This window comes from Haemaphysalis longicornis, unplaced genomic scaffold (assembly GCF_048455015.1).
Source record: "Haemaphysalis longicornis isolate Haplotype H1 unplaced genomic scaffold, Haemaphysalis longicornis Haplotype H1 scaffold_13, whole genome shotgun sequence".
Taxonomy (NCBI): domain Eukaryota; kingdom Metazoa; phylum Arthropoda; class Arachnida; order Ixodida; family Ixodidae; genus Haemaphysalis; species Haemaphysalis longicornis.
Window position 1 is genome coordinate 18,299,306 of NW_027526233.1, and position 18,051 is coordinate 18,317,356.

Sequence of the window (18,051 nt, forward strand, 5' to 3'; positions counted from 1 at the left end):
AGAGGCAGCAAGTGCATAGTATTTGTTAGTACCATTCTGTATTTTGTATTTTGCATACTAGTATCTTTGTTACTTCAGTTTCTGACCGCTAAACTTGATGTTTATTAGCAGATTCCTTATTGATGGTGGCATCTGTTATTGAGATGGTATTTCCTACCAAATATTCAGGCTTAGGAATCCACGTTTGGAGTCGGAGTCCTTCGAAATTGCAGCCGAGAAGGCTGTGGCGGGTTGTGCGCAGCTTTTCCCAAGCGCACACCTCTGTGATAGCTGGACGGCATGCCTACAGTAAACATTTTTACCGGTCGATAACCGGCGGCAGGAATCGGACCAACCATATCCCGACGCCGAGATAAGTGCACTAACTCCTGTGCCAAGACTGCTTAATCTTTTGTTTTATACCAATCACTGAAACAAACGAACGAAGTCAGAGCTATCTTAATTAAAGAGAATGCCTCTGCACAAGATACAGCTAAGCTCGCCCATGTAGATGCTTTCTTTGCCGATAACGAAACTTATATTGAATATATTCACCTTCCTCCATTGTAAATGCATCGATCTAAGGTATTTCGGGGTCAGAAAAATATTATACGGAAAAAACAAACAAACCGGCACCACAAAGGCACAAAACGTGGTAATATATATTACCTAAGCTAAATTAAAAATAAAACTGCTATCACGTAGTGTCCAGTGTATTCCGACATTCCTGCGCGATGCAACGGGTTCCGAACCACAAAAAACTGTATGGTGCCTGTGAAATCTACGTCTGAATAGTTTTATGTTTATTAACACTGGCTTGTAAAAGTAAAATGAACACCTTATTTTACCGTGTTTCTCACATGCGCCCACTGGAAGATCATTTCTAGGACATTGTTAATTTATCCCAAGACATCATTACACTATAATCAGGGCGTTCGATTCAAGCTACCCAAATTTCAAATGAAGAAGCCAAATGATCAGTGTAACACCCTTTCCAGACAACGATACGGCCTAGGTGATCCTCTATGTCTATAAAATGTACATTATTCTATTATTAAACATACGATCGTTAAGGAGTGGTTCTTTTGAGTAACAATCGCAATACACCAATTTGTTTCAAACGTTGAATAAACCAATTGCCGTCAGGTATCATAAACAAAATAGTGGCACAAGGTAACAAAACATAACTTTTTAAAACCATTTCTAGCACGCACAGAAACGTACAATGTGGCCTTAAATCGGCAGCATGGTTTTAGATTTAGGTTTTCCATTAGGACACAGCCAAATGAGTTAAACGGCAATACAACTTGTAATAAATGTTAGACAATAAATTGAAGTCAAATTTATAGTTTCATAAAAAGACATTGCCACTTCAACTTAAAAATATGCGCGCAACTGATACAAAACTACTTCTTACAGCTGTAAAGAACAACTCTCCTATTTCGCATGCATGGAACCTAACACAATATCCACGGAATGAACTGCAGTTTCTTTACATAAAACGTTATTTCGAATAGCTGGGAAACCCTTTCTGGCATAACCAAGGAATCGGTCGGAGCACATATCTATTCCTGGTTGATATATTGATCTTAGATATTGACTCACCAATTAGGCATATGCTCGAGAAGCTATTCAACGTGTATGCAAAGCACTACATTCAAGGATGAAATTCCCAGTAGGAAATAAATCTGAACGCAAAATGTAACCCAAACGGTTCAGGATAAAATCACTAAATTTGCTCACACATCTGGTACAATAGGTAATCGGAAAAGCAATCGGCACCAATATTTAAGAGTTACAATAAAATATAATATTTGTTCCGCAACGAATATAAATGCACTTAATAAGCAGGCCCACGGAGAACTGACTTTTCTACAGCGGGAGTTTCATCATGCACCATGCGGTAAATGTATACGAAGTAAAAAGCTCCTCAGACCGATTCCCTGACACGCGCTTTGGTGTTGGAGTCTACATTACACTTGTAAATAAAAATTCAGCACATAAAAAATTACACAGTTGGTTTGTTGATTGTCAAATTTCTCGTGATATACCTGTTTTACCACGCATCGAAATTAATTTGCCGCGCTGGATCTATGGTTAGGGATTGTGCTGCTAAACCCTAGAAGGTAGCACAATACGGCCTCAGTTTGCACTTTTCGGATGGAAGCCAAAAGCGGAAATGGACAAATCATTTTGACACTTTCGCGATCTCCAGCTGGTAAAAATAGAGCTACAGCCATCCTCAACTAGCGCCCCTTATTTCACTTGAAACTTAGACTGCTAAACACCACTATCAAACAAAACCAATGAATGCCGGTTACGTAGAATGTCCTAATTACTTTTAGCAGATACTTATTGTAATGGTAAATAATTGAAATTTTCGTGTCGTGTGCTAAATAAAATACGCCCAACAAACCATCTTATTGAATCTTTATCCCATTCATTAAGAACAAATCTGGGCAACACAACAAAGCAACCGAAAAACATAGAAGCACTTGATGCTATACAAAACAACTGCCGTAGAAGCGTTGAATTACAACGCGGCACTTTGCTCAATAGAGCAAATAAAGATGCTGATTTTGTTAAATACTATGTAGACCAAAATGGAGCGGTACACACTGACCACTGACATATAGACTCAAATTAGCACTACACTAATTAAAACGAGGCTTCATATTGAATGTCATCGGTGTTTTAATTTAAATTTTTGGTTTTTAACTAGTTTTGCTGTTTGTTGGTTTTGAACTCTTTTCTTCTCACTCATGTTTTCTGTGCGCCTGCCTGGAGCAGGCGCCAATAATTTTAAACGAATTCTGTCAAATCAAACACGTCTTATATCCTGAAAGTCTGGAAATCTATGAAACGAAAATTAAACATGTAATACAGAAAATACCTCAATTTTAACACTCACCTTGCCTCCCCGATCCAACCAAATATTCGCACGGTCAAGCCATCATAGTATGGCCCATGGACAAGTGGCCCGTTAACAGTATTTTCAACTCCATTCTAAAGGAACAAATCACGTGCATGAGATACCGCTATGCCAGGTTTGGGTAAATGTTATGGAACAACCCACAAGGGCACAGGAACGAATACAAAGGCCTCTAACATTATTCTGCAGTTCCCCCGGTCGTGTGCCAACTGTGACCAATTTATCACCGAAAACTTCTTGATCTCATCTGCCCATCCAACTTTCTCCGCCCCCTTCAACGCTTGCCTTCTCTAGGGATCCAGTCTGTTACCCTTAATGACCAAAGGTTGTCTTGCCTTCGCATTACATGCCCTGCCTCTTTTCATGTCTTCTTCTTAATCTCTACTTATATGTCCTTAACACGCGTTTGTGTCCTGACCCACTCCGCCATCCTCTTGTCCCTGGGACCCAGAAAAGCCTTCTCTAAAAGTTACAAAAGCCCTGTATTGTCGCGTAGCACCAATATAGCGATGCAATGCCGTTGGAATTGTTGATCGACATTCAGTATCAGCAGCAGCAGAAGCAATTAAATGCACCTCTCCCGACTTGCCGATTGACTCCTTCTCCCTCTCTGCTTCCTTCAAAGCATCTGGAAACACTGGGAATAGCCATGTGACATCGCGACGCTCTACTTCCGTTCTACGTTAGCTACATTCCTGCGCCTAGGCACGCGTCAATCGCTGCGGATCTGCCTTTGCCGCCTTTCCCTCGCGATCGAACAGGAAGGAGGAAGAGCAGCCGGAAGCCAATAGCAGCGACGCCGCCAGCGGCCGACCTCGCCGGCGATTGGGCGAATCAGGGGGCGCCTTTGCTGTGGCGCCAGCCGCGACCGCCCTTGCGTCAGTCGCGGTCCCCGTTGCATCAGCCGCGGTCGGCTTACGGCGGCGTCGCGCTCATCGGCTGAGAAAGGCAATCTTCAAAAATTGTTTGCAAATTTCCGTACAACCTATGGGGCTCACACTTGGCTCACAAATCCCCCGTTATGTGTTCTACCACCTGAATGCATTTGATTGCACCTTCACGCCGGGGTCCAATTAATGTTATACCAATCATATTACGCTCCATGGCCCGCTGAGTCGTTCTCAAGTAAATTTGAACCCCCTTAGTGAGCCTCCAAAATTCCGCCCCGTAGGTGAGTACCGGTAGGATGCAGCTGTTACACTTTTTTTCTCAGCGACAATTTAAGGCTGCTATTCATTAACTGTGGATGTCTGCCATATGCATTCCATCATATTCTGATCGTTCCAATTATCTCTGCCTAATGGTAGGGACCCGGGGTAACAACTTTGCCTAAGCAGATATATTCGCTTACCACTTCCACCACCTCGCCCTTATCCCAAACTGCTGTACTGTCATCAGGTTATTGATAATTACTTTCGTTTTCTGCATTTTATTTTCAGGCCCATAGTTCTGCCCTATTCGTCCGGTGAGGAAAACATGCTTTGCAATTCGTCCCCCGAGTTACTTATCAAGGCAACGTCATAAGCAAATCTGAGGTTACTGAGGTATACTCCATTTACCCTTACTCCCACCTGTTCCCAATCCAATGTTCTGAATACTTCTTGTATACAAGCTTTGAATAACATTGGAGAGATTGTGCCTCCTTGTCTGACGCCCTTCCTTATAGGTATTTTACTGGTCTCCTTAGGGGGGATGATGGTATCTGTGGACCCATTGTAGATATCCTCTAGTATACTTACGTAATGTTCATCTGTTCCCTGGTTCCGTAATGTCTGATTGACAGCAAGTGTTTGGACCGAGTCAAATGCTTTCTCATATTCTATGAAGAGTATGTATAGAGGTTTTGTATACTCACCGCACTTCTTTATCACTGGATTGATCGTGTGAATATGGTCTATTGTTGATAACCTTTATGCAACCCTGCTTGTTAAATATTTAAAGCGGTGGGGATGAGAAGAGGACGACGAACCTGACATCAACTGCGGGTATGGGGTGAACGAGGTGGCGGGTGCCATCGTCAGTATGTTTTTTGCGAACGATTCTGGCCGCTGGCACTATAAAGTGGTCCTCCCTCTACGTCACCCGCTCCTCGGTTTTCAACGGAATTGGTGCCGCGAGCAGGATGTAAAATCCTACCGTTCGAGACCCCATCGAACAGCGAGCCTACTGAAGAGAACCAGGGCCAGCGTAGACCAGCGGTTCGAGATCGACACCACCAAACCCGTTCACAGCAACGCCATGGATCGGTTGAAACAGAAACGGGCGCATCTTCGAGCAGCCACAACGAGGGTGATCAACGAACTCAACACCTTGATGGACGCGACACCCATCTCTGCCGGTGAGCTGAACTTGGACTTTTAAAGTTTAAAGAAGGGCCACTCACCGCGTTAGATGAAGAAATTGAGCGGCTTGTTGAGGATGGTGATTTAGAAGAGTTGACCTCAGTAATCCACTATCAAGAGTCTATTGCCCTCACCAAGCTTCGTGCAGAAGGACTTCTTTCGTACACAGTGCAAGCTACGTCCACAGAACAAGCAGCGAAAGCTCAACCGTCAAGTGCTCCTCACGCGATTGGTGTGGTGGCACACGGACGAGCTCAAGTCAGACTTCCCAAACTAGAGCTGACCAAATTTCAAGGAGACATTGCGGAGTGGCCTGCCTTTTGGGACCAATTTGAGTCTACCATTCACGGCAATGATTCGCTTGCAGACGTAGATAAATTGAAGTATTTGCGCAGCTATCTTAACAAAAAAGCCGAAAATGTCATCAGCGGATTACCAACAACAAATGAAAGCTACGGAACCACAATTGACCTTTTAAAGCAACGACTCGGCCAGACGGCGCTAATAATAAACGACCTCATGAGCAAGCTACTAAATATAAAAAAGTGAGTCCTGCGATGACTTAGCAGGAATCCAAAGATTGAATGGGGATTTGCAAGCTCATTTGCGCTATTTAAAGAACCTCGGAGTTGACACTGATGCCCACGGTGTCCTACTGAAGTCAGCGTTATTCCGCGCCTGCCAAAAGAGCTTGTACGAAAGTATCACCAGCACTTGCTCAAGAAGGCATCCACGCAAGGGCAAGGAGACCGGCAAGATGATCTGTCGTCGCTGCTCAACATCTTGAATATCAAAGTACGAAGCCGTGAATCTACAGAGATGACTATTTCAAGTGACAAGCACCCTCCCTATAAGTCAACACAGCGAAGACTGAACAGCGACACCTTTCAAGGTTTGGCGTCTATGCTGGTGGTTCATCAGAACGCAGGTACTTGCCTTCTTTGCTACACCCCAGATCATACGACGGAGGCCTGCGCAGCTCGTTAACGATTGGGGACAAAAGGGCCAAAGTACAAAAACTAGGTCACTGCTTCGGCTGCGCGAAACCGTTTCATCGCGCCAAAGACTGCAGAACGGCGCGAAGATTGCAGTGTGTAAACTGCGGGGGACGCCACATATCATCCATGTGCGACCCCAACTGGAAACGTGCACTACCAGATAAGGTAACCATCGTTTCCTGCTCGACGACTGACCAGACAGAACGAACAGCTCTTCTGCAGACAGCGCTTGTTTGGGCCAAGGGCACAAGAACTAAACGTTTTGTAAGAATCCTCTTTGATGGAGGCAGCCAGCGCAGTTTTATTACACAATCTCCAGTACGAAGTCTGAAGGCGGAATCGTTCGGACATGAACTGTTGACCATTTCGGGGTTCGAAAATTCTTCGTTTCAAAGAAAACAATATCGAAAGGTCAGAGTCACGCTATACAGTCAGTACGACAACCGATCCTTGGAGGTCGAAGCACTGGAAGTACCAGAAATATGTAACAACCTCTCCCCTGTAATGGAGCAGCATGCTTTCCAACTCACGAAAGTTGATTAACTTTTCTTTGCTGACGTTGCCGTATTCGACATCGAGCCTGACCCAGGCATTAACATACTAATTGGCACCGACTTTTACTGGACATTCGTCAATGGAGATATCAAGCATCTGAACGAATCGCTGACTGCTGTGAACACTGCTCTGGATGGACTTTACACGGGAATAGCGTGAGCGTTACCAACAGCGGCAGAGTGGAAGAGGTTAAGACCTTCCAAGTGTCTACTCATGAAATCTCGCATCAGCTAAAGACATTTTGGGAAATTGAACAGCTCGGAATGAAAGATGAACCACAATTTACAGACGAAGACCACGAAGTTTCAGAGAAGGATGCGCCGAGGAACTGACTTGAAAACGAGATGGAGCAGTGCGAGGACGTCTGGCGGCAGGAGTGAAGGAACTGGCGGCGGTGTCGATCGGCTGCACGACGAAAACTCCAAGCTGAGCAGCTCGCTCAAGGAAAAAGAGAGTCACCGTTCCAAGCATGGCCAACCATACAGCGTGATGCTGGACGATGACATCGTTGTGCTTGATCGACTCGGAGATGCGTTTTACAAACAGTCGGCCAAGCTGAGCCAATGCAAGAGGGAGATGGCCACCAGTGCTGCTGACATTGAGTCGCTGCAGCAGCAGCTGGAAGCGAGCCAGAAGGCAAGCCAGGAGCAGGGGCGGCGGAACCGGTGGCTGCAGCAGCAGATGCGGCAGCTGTGTGACGAGTGGGGAGACCTGCAGGCTCTTCTGCACGACCAGCAGCGTCAGCTACAGGCACTGCAGGAGCGGCTGGGCACAACCGTCCGGGACCAATACGACCTGCTGCTGCACGCTGAGGACGCCTCCTGTGCGGAAATGAAGGGGAAGTTGGTCATCGATCTGGATGACCCCAACTGGCCGCGCTTCACGTCAGACGAGCTGAAGCACATCCTGTTCGAGAGGAACGAGCTCAAGGCACGTGTTAGTGATCTCGAAGACGAGCTGGCCCTGTACAGACCAAAGTGGGCTCGTGAGGCAACCTTGCTTCTGACCAGGCCAGCCGACCTGCTGACGACAGTGAAGGATGAAGACCTGCCCTTCCAGGGACTCATCAACCAGCAACCTGAAGAGAAGCGTGTTTCTCTGGGAATGTCCTCGGACATCCGGAAATTGTTCCAGTACGTGATGCACAACCTGCACGTGGCCGGGGAGGATCCCCGCTCAGAGATCTTGACCGAACGTTTCAAATTTCCCAGTAACCTGTGGCCCCGCGTAAAGCCTGGATGACGCCGCTGAGTGGCCTGGCAGGGAGCCTTCTGAAGGGTCTGCTCGCCCAAGGCCCGCCACCGGAGTGGCTCGATCACATCGCACCCTTCTTCGAATTTGTCAGAGCCTTCCCTTGCTTTTCCCTCCGGACTCTGGACTTCTGCTGTGACACTTCGAAGCTCTTCTCCTCGCGCTGCTGAGCATTGCTTGTGTATGACACATTCCGTGACCAGCGGATATCCACTGGCCAAAACACCAGCGACAAACTGGGCGCTTTCTGTGGCAGTGCATTGTTTAAATTCAATTTAAAGACTCAAGACGTCCTGGTCTAATGTCAAGATCCTTCACCCAGCTGCAGCCTGTTGCTTCATATCTGGCCGGCCCGGAGCCTGTTACATATTTAAAGCGACGGGGACGAGAAGACGACGACAAACCTGACATGAACTGCGGGTATGGTGGGAACGAAGTGGCGCGTGCCATCATCATTAGGTTTTTTGAAAACTATTCTGGCCGCTAACACAATAAAGTGGTCCTCCCTCTACCTTGCCCGCTCCTCGGTTTTCAACACTGGTTGTTCTTTAGGTTTACTCAAATGTAAGGTTACAGAAATTCTGTTAGCAATTACCTTGGTAAGACTTTTGTAGACGACTGACAGTAAGCTGGTCGCCTCTTATTTTTCAAGTGCTTCATGTCACCTCCCTCATTAATTAGGATGATGTTCGCGTTCCTCGAATATTCCGGTACAGTCGCGGTCATAGGCATCGCGTATACAGGTTGGCCAGTTTCAAAGTAACATTTCTCCGCCATTCTTCAAGAGGTCTGCTCTTATCGGAACCTCACCAGGTGTTTTGCCCCCTTTAATTTGTTTCAAAGCCTTCCTTACCTCTTCGGTCGTTACTGGGGGATGTCTATCTCCTCTGAACTACTTTGGCGTTCGGCATTGTTCTGGATGTCCCGGCTACTGTACAGATCCTTGTAGAACTCCGCCGCAACTGTGACCATTTTATCCCTATTTGTGGTGACATCGCCTTGCTTATCTTAAGGTGCATACATCTGACTTTTCCCCACGCCAAGACCCCCCTTCGCTGCTTTCAGGCTACTGCGTTCTTTACAGCGTACTCAATCCTGTCTATATTATACTTCCTATGTCAGCTGTCTTACCCTCATTGATTAACTTCGAAAGCTCAGCTAGTTCGTCTGTCAGCTGGGGTAAAGATTGTCATGGTTTGCCCTTTTTCTAATTAAATTTTTCGTCTAGTGGGCAAGTTTACCAGTATCCTGTCTAGCCATCGTGCCCCCGACTTCTACTGCACACTCCCTGATAATGCGTGTAAGGTTGTCGCTGGCTTCCTGTGTCGTAAGCTCTGCTTCCTCGGTAGGAGCTGAATATCGGTTCTGCAGCGCTGCCCGGAATTCTTCAACTTTACTTCTTACTTTTAGGTAATTATTCGGCTTCTTTAGTACTAGCTTGTTGCGGTCTCTCCTCAAATCTACCCTAATTCGAGATCTTACCATATGGTGGTCCCTACAACTTACCCTTCTGAACACTTCAACATCCTTCACGATGTCGGGGTTATCGCATAATATGAAGTCATTTGATTTTTGTGCTCCCCATTCGGGCTCCTCCAGGTCCACTTCCAACTCTCCCGTTTACAGAAGAAGGTATTCATTATGCGTAGGTTATACCGTGCTGCAAACTCAACTAGTAGGTCCCCCCTGCTATTTCTATAGCCCCGACCTAAGTTCCCAACTGCCTTGTCTCCAGCCTGATTCTTGCCTACTTTAGCATTGAAGTCCCCCATAACTACGGTATACTGTGTTTTTACTTAAGCCATTGCCGATTCCACATATTCATTGAAGCGGTTCACTACCTGGCCGTCGTGGTGGGATGCGGGTGCATAGCCCAGTACCAGCTTGAGCTTGTACCTCTTACTGAGCCTAATTACAAGACCTGCTGCCCTTTCGTAATGTATTGTATTCTTCTACGTTCCTTGCTATGCTTTTATTGACTAGAAATCACACTCCCAGTTCTCTTCTGTCCACTACACCACGGTAACATAGGACGTGTCCATTTTTCAGCACCGTGAAATATTCACGTGTCCTCCTGACCTTGCTAAGCCTTAAGACATCCCATTTATTGCCCTTTAATTCCTTGAACAACACCACAACCACACCACAGCAACAATACATACATATACATAAATTTTTATATATGTGTATATATATATATATATATACATAAATATAGTCTGAAAACATAAAAACCACCATATAGCGCGAAAAAATAAGGTTAGTAGACACAGAGACAAACGAGAAAGACGTAGAAAATAGAAATACGTTTACTGACATTTGAGGGAGAGGACTCCCTTTCTTCAGCTAAGGGAGTCCTCTCCCTGAGACGTCAGTAAGGTATTGCTATTTTGTTAGTCTTTGTCGTTTGTCTCTGTCTCTACTAACCTTATATCTATATATATATATATGCGTTATCATTTCCGCCCTCTTGTGGTGCTTCAGTGTACTCCCTTATACGCTATTTGACAACAGCCACCGCTGTTATTCTGACGAAGGCCGGTCCTCTGGCCGAAACGTTAAAAGCTATTCCTTTTTCGACATGTGTCCCCATTTTTTCTTCAGTTTGACCGGTGTCCGAGAAACTGTTTGTTGCAACTATATATAAATATATATATTTACATAAATATATATATATTAGGGGTGCGCGATTATAATTTTTTAAATTTCGAAGCGACTTCGAATAATAAAAACAAAGTTCGAATCGAATCGAATATTTTTCGAATACGAATACTTATTGTTTCTTGTAAAATGAAAGTTTTCACCATCTAGAGACACAAAAACTGCAACTTTATTGCACAAGAAATCATACAAAGTAAAATTAGGAATTACACAATACTATTGCACTCGACAGGTTAAGGTCTGCACTTACCTAAATGTTATCATTGACAAAGGTTGACTGCTCAATGTGTTCGGGGACCAGTGACAACCTCCTGCTCTTCACGACTCTACCAGATACCGAAAGCAGTCGCTCACTTGAGACACTAGTGGCTGGCATGCCCGAGCCCGTGCACATTGCCGCGCGCTGATACAGTAAAATCTCGATGATACTAATCTCGCGGGACCGCGAAAAATATTCGTATCATCCGAAATTCCTATGAACCAACACAGACCAAAGAATTGAGCGCTGAAAAAAGTTTTCGTTTATTTCTTCTCTTACTTTCGCATGAAGAAATTCGTAATTTTTTTTCTGCTTTTTTTAACCCTCATGTCGCAAAGCAGTCCTTTCTGGAGCACGTAAAGCTTCGCGCTCGTCTCCTCACTCGCTGTGCCCAAGCTCGCTACATGCCGCAACAGTCAAGCGTGAACCGCAATGTGCGTCTTTGCACGCGACTCGCTCGCCTCGGCTCTGCGAGCGCTGTATTTTCACGCCCGCATCGTTTCCGGGTGGTGTCGGTGCGCGTTGGGCGTGCGTAGAGCGTTTTCGCGAGCAGAAAACAACGGCGCGGCCGTTTCTGGAGAAAGAGTGACTAACAGGGAGCGAGAGCCGTCACTTGCTCGTTCGGCAGTCGGGTGCCTCGCCGGCTCGTTTGTATCTTCCGCCGGGCCGCCCAGGTCCGTTCGTAACAGCCGAAATTTTTCCCATTGCAAACAATGCAATTTCGCCGGGACTTTTAGGAAATTCGTATCTTCGTGAAATTCGCACCCTCAGAATCGCATCATCGAGAGTCCACTGTAACTACGACTAAACACCGATAGAGTCTGCGAAAGCACGCACCATTCGCCGTGTATATGCTTCGCGACTTTGCTGGTGAGACACGCTCTGAATTTATTTTTATTTAGTTTTGGGTGGTTCGAAGTTTTCGAACTATAAAAGTGTCGTTCGAATCGAATCGAAAACCAAAACATTCGAATCGAATATTCGAAGTTTGGAATATTCGCACACCCTAATATATATATATATATATATATACATATATATATATATATATATATATATATATATATATATATATATATATATATATATATATATATATATATAATGGCAGTCAAAAAACCTAGGAAAGCAAAGGGGAGGATGTGGTAAGTCATTGAAACAGATGGACTATTTGGAAGACAGAAAGTGGAGAAAAAATGCTAGCCGGGTGGGATCCGAACCCACCACTTCAAGAATATCGCCTGGTGCGGTGACCTCTATGCTACCGGCAAGGCTATTTCCCCTCCACTTTCTGGGGTATTTATGTTAAGGTATTTTTGTTTCTTGTGCTTGGGGGAGGTACTCGGACTATTCGGACTCGGACTACTCGGGGTGAAGGGGACGTTTTTTTAACCGCCGGGCTGTGACTCGAGTGTCTACAAGACGTCGACAGTGGCCGACCAGCGTTGAACCCACTTGAGCTCCCTATGACACCAAGACTGCCAGTTCTAGCAGTCTGGCCAAAAATACGCAAAAGTCGTTTTCGAGCACGGTAAAAAAAGAACGGGTATAATAACGGTTCGGCCGAGGGACCGGCCTTCGTCAGATTACAGTAAAGGCGTTTGTCGTACAGCTTATAGTTGTTACAACTACAAATTATCAGCAAAAAAGTAAAGCAGCTACACCAGTTGAATGGGGAAAGAGAAGAAAATGAATGATGCAAACACGGGATACAGGTGATTGCCTAATGCATTATATAGACTCTATGGTTCCCAACATTATCAACAAAGTTTTTGTGCAGGATGTCTGTGCCCTAAACAAAAGGAAGGGTATATTTATGAGGTTGGCCATTCAAACACCAAAAACAATGGCGAGGACTCCAAACAGTGTTAACTCGTACAATTACCTATAATATTCCAGTGGAACAGAAGAACACAGTGTTATCAAATTATTGCATATTCAGGCAGCATAATTTACACCGACGTTTGGTTGAACCAGATTATAAGTTGTTAAATTTGTAAATTAGGAATGAGTCGTAAACTTCTCTATCAGGGTGGGTAGGAAAACCATACTGAAGGATAGTGGCTTTGATATGGTCAAAGGAATGGCCTGTAACGTTAACGTGTTTGGATAGCGGAAGATGCGGAACGGAGGGTGCATGTGAACTGTGGTCATTGAAACGTAGTTTAAGGGATAGCGCCGTGTGACCAATATATTTCAGCTTGCAAAGAGAACGCTCTAACATATCAATTACCTTTTCATTGTCGCAGCAAAGACCGCTATTCATTTTTAGGCAGTTCTTATAGGTTGAACTGGTAGCAGTTCGAGTAGTAGTCATGTGTGCGCAAACCTTGCTACGTGGCTTGTTGCAAGGGTGGAACCCAGATGGAACGAAAGGTATTGTTTTTGATGAAGGTAAGATGTCACGAAGGTTTCTAGCTCAGGGGTCTACTACTCGTGGCTGTTCGGGGAAAATTTCTTTCAGCTGGTCACTATGCGTAAGAATATTGTGAAGTTTACATAGAATGTAACTAATGTTAGGCATTGATGCGTTGTATGTAACCGCGAGGATGCTTTTTCGGGGGGTGATAGCCGCGCTCTAATAACGAGGAGGTCATTACGATCATACGCATTGGCGCGCTCAAATGCGTCGTCAATAATTTCGGCAGGGTACTTTTGCTTAAATGGCGTATTCGTGGGAGGTCCTGGCCGTTACTACACAAGAGAGGCCAATTCTGCTCTGGTGAGGGAGCGCGTTAATGGCAATGGTTGCCGGGGTCAGGCCACACACCAAGCCCCCTTCTGCAATTCCATCAATACGTGGATTTTTTTAATCCGGTGGGAATTGTCCGGAAGCGAGATTCGAACCACGGTCCTTCTGCACACGAGGCGGATGCTGTATCTGTACGCCACCCCTGCTTCACAGTTCACAATTGGTCACAGTTGGCACAGGACCGTGGTAATTGGAGAATAATGGGAGAGGCGTTTGCCCTGCAGTGGGAGTAGATTGTCTGATGCTGATCACGAATATGATGATGACGTTTCTTTAGTAAGAGCGTCGTGATATTGTATGCAGTTTTAGTCGAAGTCACATTGTTTAGAACAAACACTTTTGAAACGGATGGCTTGACTCTACGCGATAGTAGTTTTGCAATGCCTAGGGTGGCTGCTCCCAAAATAAAGGTACTGTTGCCCGTCCGTTCGCTTGCAGTAAATTCTAGTTCCTAATTCACCGTTATCTAGTGTCGGGGTAATTTAAAAAAATTGATGGTTGACTTGAAAAAAGAATGCGAAAAAGAAATACAGTGGTGAGCCTGAATAAAATGAATAATGATAGACAAAAGAGCGGCCTCACCGTGTGTCGGAATTAAATTTATGTCGTCAATGAAGCCTTTATATATTGAAGTTTAAGAGCACAGCTGGCTAGAAAATAGTTCTCAAGCAAGCCCATGAAGATATTACCGTAGTTAGGACCTTGGCCTCACCCGTTGATATACAACTAACTTAAACGTAATACATTTCATTGAATTCAATAATATTTATTTTTAATATTAGGCGCCAAAGAGTAGTTAAAGTTTTGCGGTCCGAGGTCTTATTGATATCTGACTTCTCGTATGCTACTAGTACAGATCGGATGCTGTCGGTATGCGGTATGTTAATTTAAATGGACGCCACGTCTAAAGTACCCAAGAGGGCACCTTCGGGGACCAAAACAGAAGTGATATCAGATAAAAAATGATTAGGGTCTTTTACATATGAAGCAAACGTTGCAGGAATTTGGTTAATGTCAGTATCGACAAAAGGGGAGATATATTCATATACAGTTCCTTTTCCGGAGACGATTGGATGGCCAGGATTACCATGTTTATGTATCTACGGCAGGTGATAGAAACGGCCTGCAACTGGGCTTAGAGGAATGAGAGACATAATTAATGAGCTATCACACTTTTTGTCAGATGTTATGAAAGACTTAAAATGTTCCTTATGCATCTTGCAGCTCGCCACCATGCTACAGTTAAAACGTTGAGTCGGGTCTTCATCGAAACGTTTATAGAATGACTGATCGTTAAGTTGCCTCATCGCTTCTTTAGGCTAGTCGGTTTTTTTAGCACCGCCACTACTGCGCCACCATTTTCACCTGACTAATGACTATGCTGTCATGGGACTGTAGTTTCTTGATTGCTGAGGTTTCCTTTGGGTTGAGGTTACGTTTGAAACTTGCTTGATTGCAGGATGCCTCCAGGATATCTCGCTGTACTGGAATTATGTACAAATCGAGACATTTGTTACGTTGGGTGGGAGGCTTCCTTCGCTTACACTAAGGAACTTCTTTACATGTATGGTTAGAATCATCTCTGTCATAAACATATTCTCGTAGTCTTAAACTATGCGGAAAAGTTATCTGTCTTTTATTATTTCGAATTTGCTGAGTACGCCTGTGGCAGGACCGAAACTGAGTACCAGAAACAGCATACTCCTCTCCTCGTTTGACAACACAATAGATGGCCAATTCACAATACAGCTAGGCGCGATTGAAGACAGTTGAGGTGTTATATTTAACATTACCCGTTACATTTACACCATTACGTAGAACTTTCTTTGATATCGTCGCTTCAATTTCGTTTTTTCTGCTTGTAAGTTGCTAGAAACGTTTTTTCGTCAACACTGATGTTATAAAAAGAAAGAAGCTGTATTTCCTTGTTGTGGAACGACTTAAGAAAAAACTCGTGATGCTACATGATGTGTATAACGTAGAGAGAAGTGTTTTATAAGACATTATTTCATTGGGACAGATTAGAACTTGACATATCGCCTACAGGTGGTTTGATTGATACTTTCACACCTTTGGGCTCCATAGAAGCCTCTATGGGCATAAAGTTAGGATGTGCTGGTTGCCACAAATGCGATTTTCAACGGCTTTTCTCATTTTTAAGCAACCAGTAGAAAGCCCGTAAGCTTCTTCAGCACTGATAGTTCAGGACTGTAGCCGCTTTTGATCGTTTTATTTTTGCACTCCAGAACGTCCTCACGCAAATCGTAATGTTGGACTCGATGTCCGGTATGAAGTGGGGTTGAGGATCGCGGGGTTTGGCTGCGGGCACTCAAAGATAATCCAGGAGGATGGGAAGGCAATGAAGGGGGTTCCTGGTCTCCGCCGCTGCCGTTGTGATCATCGTCCTCGATGCCGCCATCGCCGTTGTCTTTGTCGCCGCAGCCATCGATGTTGCCCACGTCTTCATCGCCGTCACCGCCGTCGTCGCTGCCATCCCACTAAGGGCCGACCAATGCCACCGCCTGCGCCATTGCCACCGCGGCCTCAGGCGGGACCCCCGCCACCACCCTCGCCGTCGCTGCCGCCGTCACCGCCACCGCCGCCGTTGTCCCCACCGCCTCAAATGTTGCCTCCGTCGCCCTCGCCCGCGCCATCGCCACCGCCGTCCTGTACGTGACTGCCACGTCAAGCAAATGGTCAGGAGCTAGCTCACTCCAGGACGTCAAGAAAGTGTCACGGAGCCTTGGTACTAGGAGCTCCCTAAAGTGGCTTGCGAGCAAAGGTGTGCCTTCAAAAGTGGGGTGAAGACCGCCGTGACAAGTGCACGACTGGGCGGAATAGGCTCGAAGCCATGATCTTAAAAGTAGCTTCGGCAAAAGTTCCCCACGAGGACATTGAAATGCTGTGCCTTGTAGTTGAAACCTTGGATAAATTTCTTGTTGTGGTCGCCGCGACTCCGCTCTCCAGATCTAGGCAGAATGAAGCTAATCCAGGATGGTCTCGCACGACACGTTGGAGAAGCGTCCGGTAACTTTCAAATGTCAACTTAGCAGAAGTAAATGGCAGGTCATTTGTCCCGATGTGGGCTACGAGGGTGCTCGTCAAAGGAGGAACGAAGTCAGTGAAGCTGGTTAGATAATTTATGCGAGCCCCTGACTGCGAAATGCTTTACGAGCGTCTATTGAGAAATGTATGGTGAGCTCAGGCCGCCTATGGGTCTCTACGATCACAAATAAAAAGGCATAAATTAAGCTATAGCCAGCTATTGAAGTTTTTATAGCTCCTGCACTAAAGTTTGTAAACCATACATTTCTCTTTATACGATTACAGAACATCCTAGTGTGTTTATTCTATAGAGTCAAAGCTATTCAGATTACTGTACCTAGCTAAAGAAATATGTATGGCTTTAGTTTTATATACCAGCCGCGGCAAAGCTCTTTTGGCTGGCTATAGACCATTGTTTAGCTTTAGGTCTACAGACTTGAAACCATTCAGCTGTCTTTTGCCAGCTATTGGAGAAAAATATGTCCTCAAGCTAAAGAGAGAAGCCACAAAAGCTGTTTTGGCTGGCTATGGGCTGTTGTTTAGCTCTAACTCTACAGACTTGAAACCATTCCGCTCTCTTTTGCCAGCTATTAAAAAGAGTTCGTCCTAAAGCTATAGAGGGAAAGCCATAAAAGCTCTTTGGTTGGCTGTGGGCCGTTGTTTAGCTCTAAGTCTACAAACTTGGAACCATACGGCTGTCTTCTGCCAGCTATTCGAGAGAATTTGCTTTAAAAGTAAAGGGAGGCAGCCATAAAAGCCTCTGCGGCTGAGTACAGTGCAATATATAACTGTAAACCTTTAGACGTGTGATAAATAACCAACATTTTGCCGGCATTAGGAAAGCTTTTGGCGCAGAACTTACAAGCCTGCACTCATAAAGGTTTCTTTACCTAACTACATAGTAACATATGGCTCCAAGTCTCTAGCCGCTAATCAAAAAGTGTTAGCCTATAAAGTATAATTCAAGCAACCATTAAATCCTATTCTGCTGGTTTCAATGTGACTTATGACGCGAAATTCATGTAATCATGATTTACCTAGGTACATCTACAACACAGATTAGATAACGATGATAAGGTTGATCGGCCGGTTATATGAACGTATTTGTTCAGTAAGGTTAGGTACTTATTATTACAACGATACGGGAAAAGTACAATTAAAGAAAGCTACTAATTAACGCTCAAATTCAGGTTGCAACTTTGGATACTGCGCGTCGGCAAAGCATGCAAATGAACACTGACCGAAAGACGTATAATTTTGGAGAATTCTTCCTGTGC

General features: G+C 45.0%; 1 pseudogene; it reads left to right on the forward strand.

Moving 5' to 3' along the window:
* Window positions 1-7,069: 7,069 nt before the first annotated feature.
* On the forward strand, window positions 7,070-8,048 carry LOC144163724 (RILP-like protein 1; annotated as a pseudogene).
* The last annotated feature ends 10,003 nt before the right edge of the window (window positions 8,049-18,051 follow it).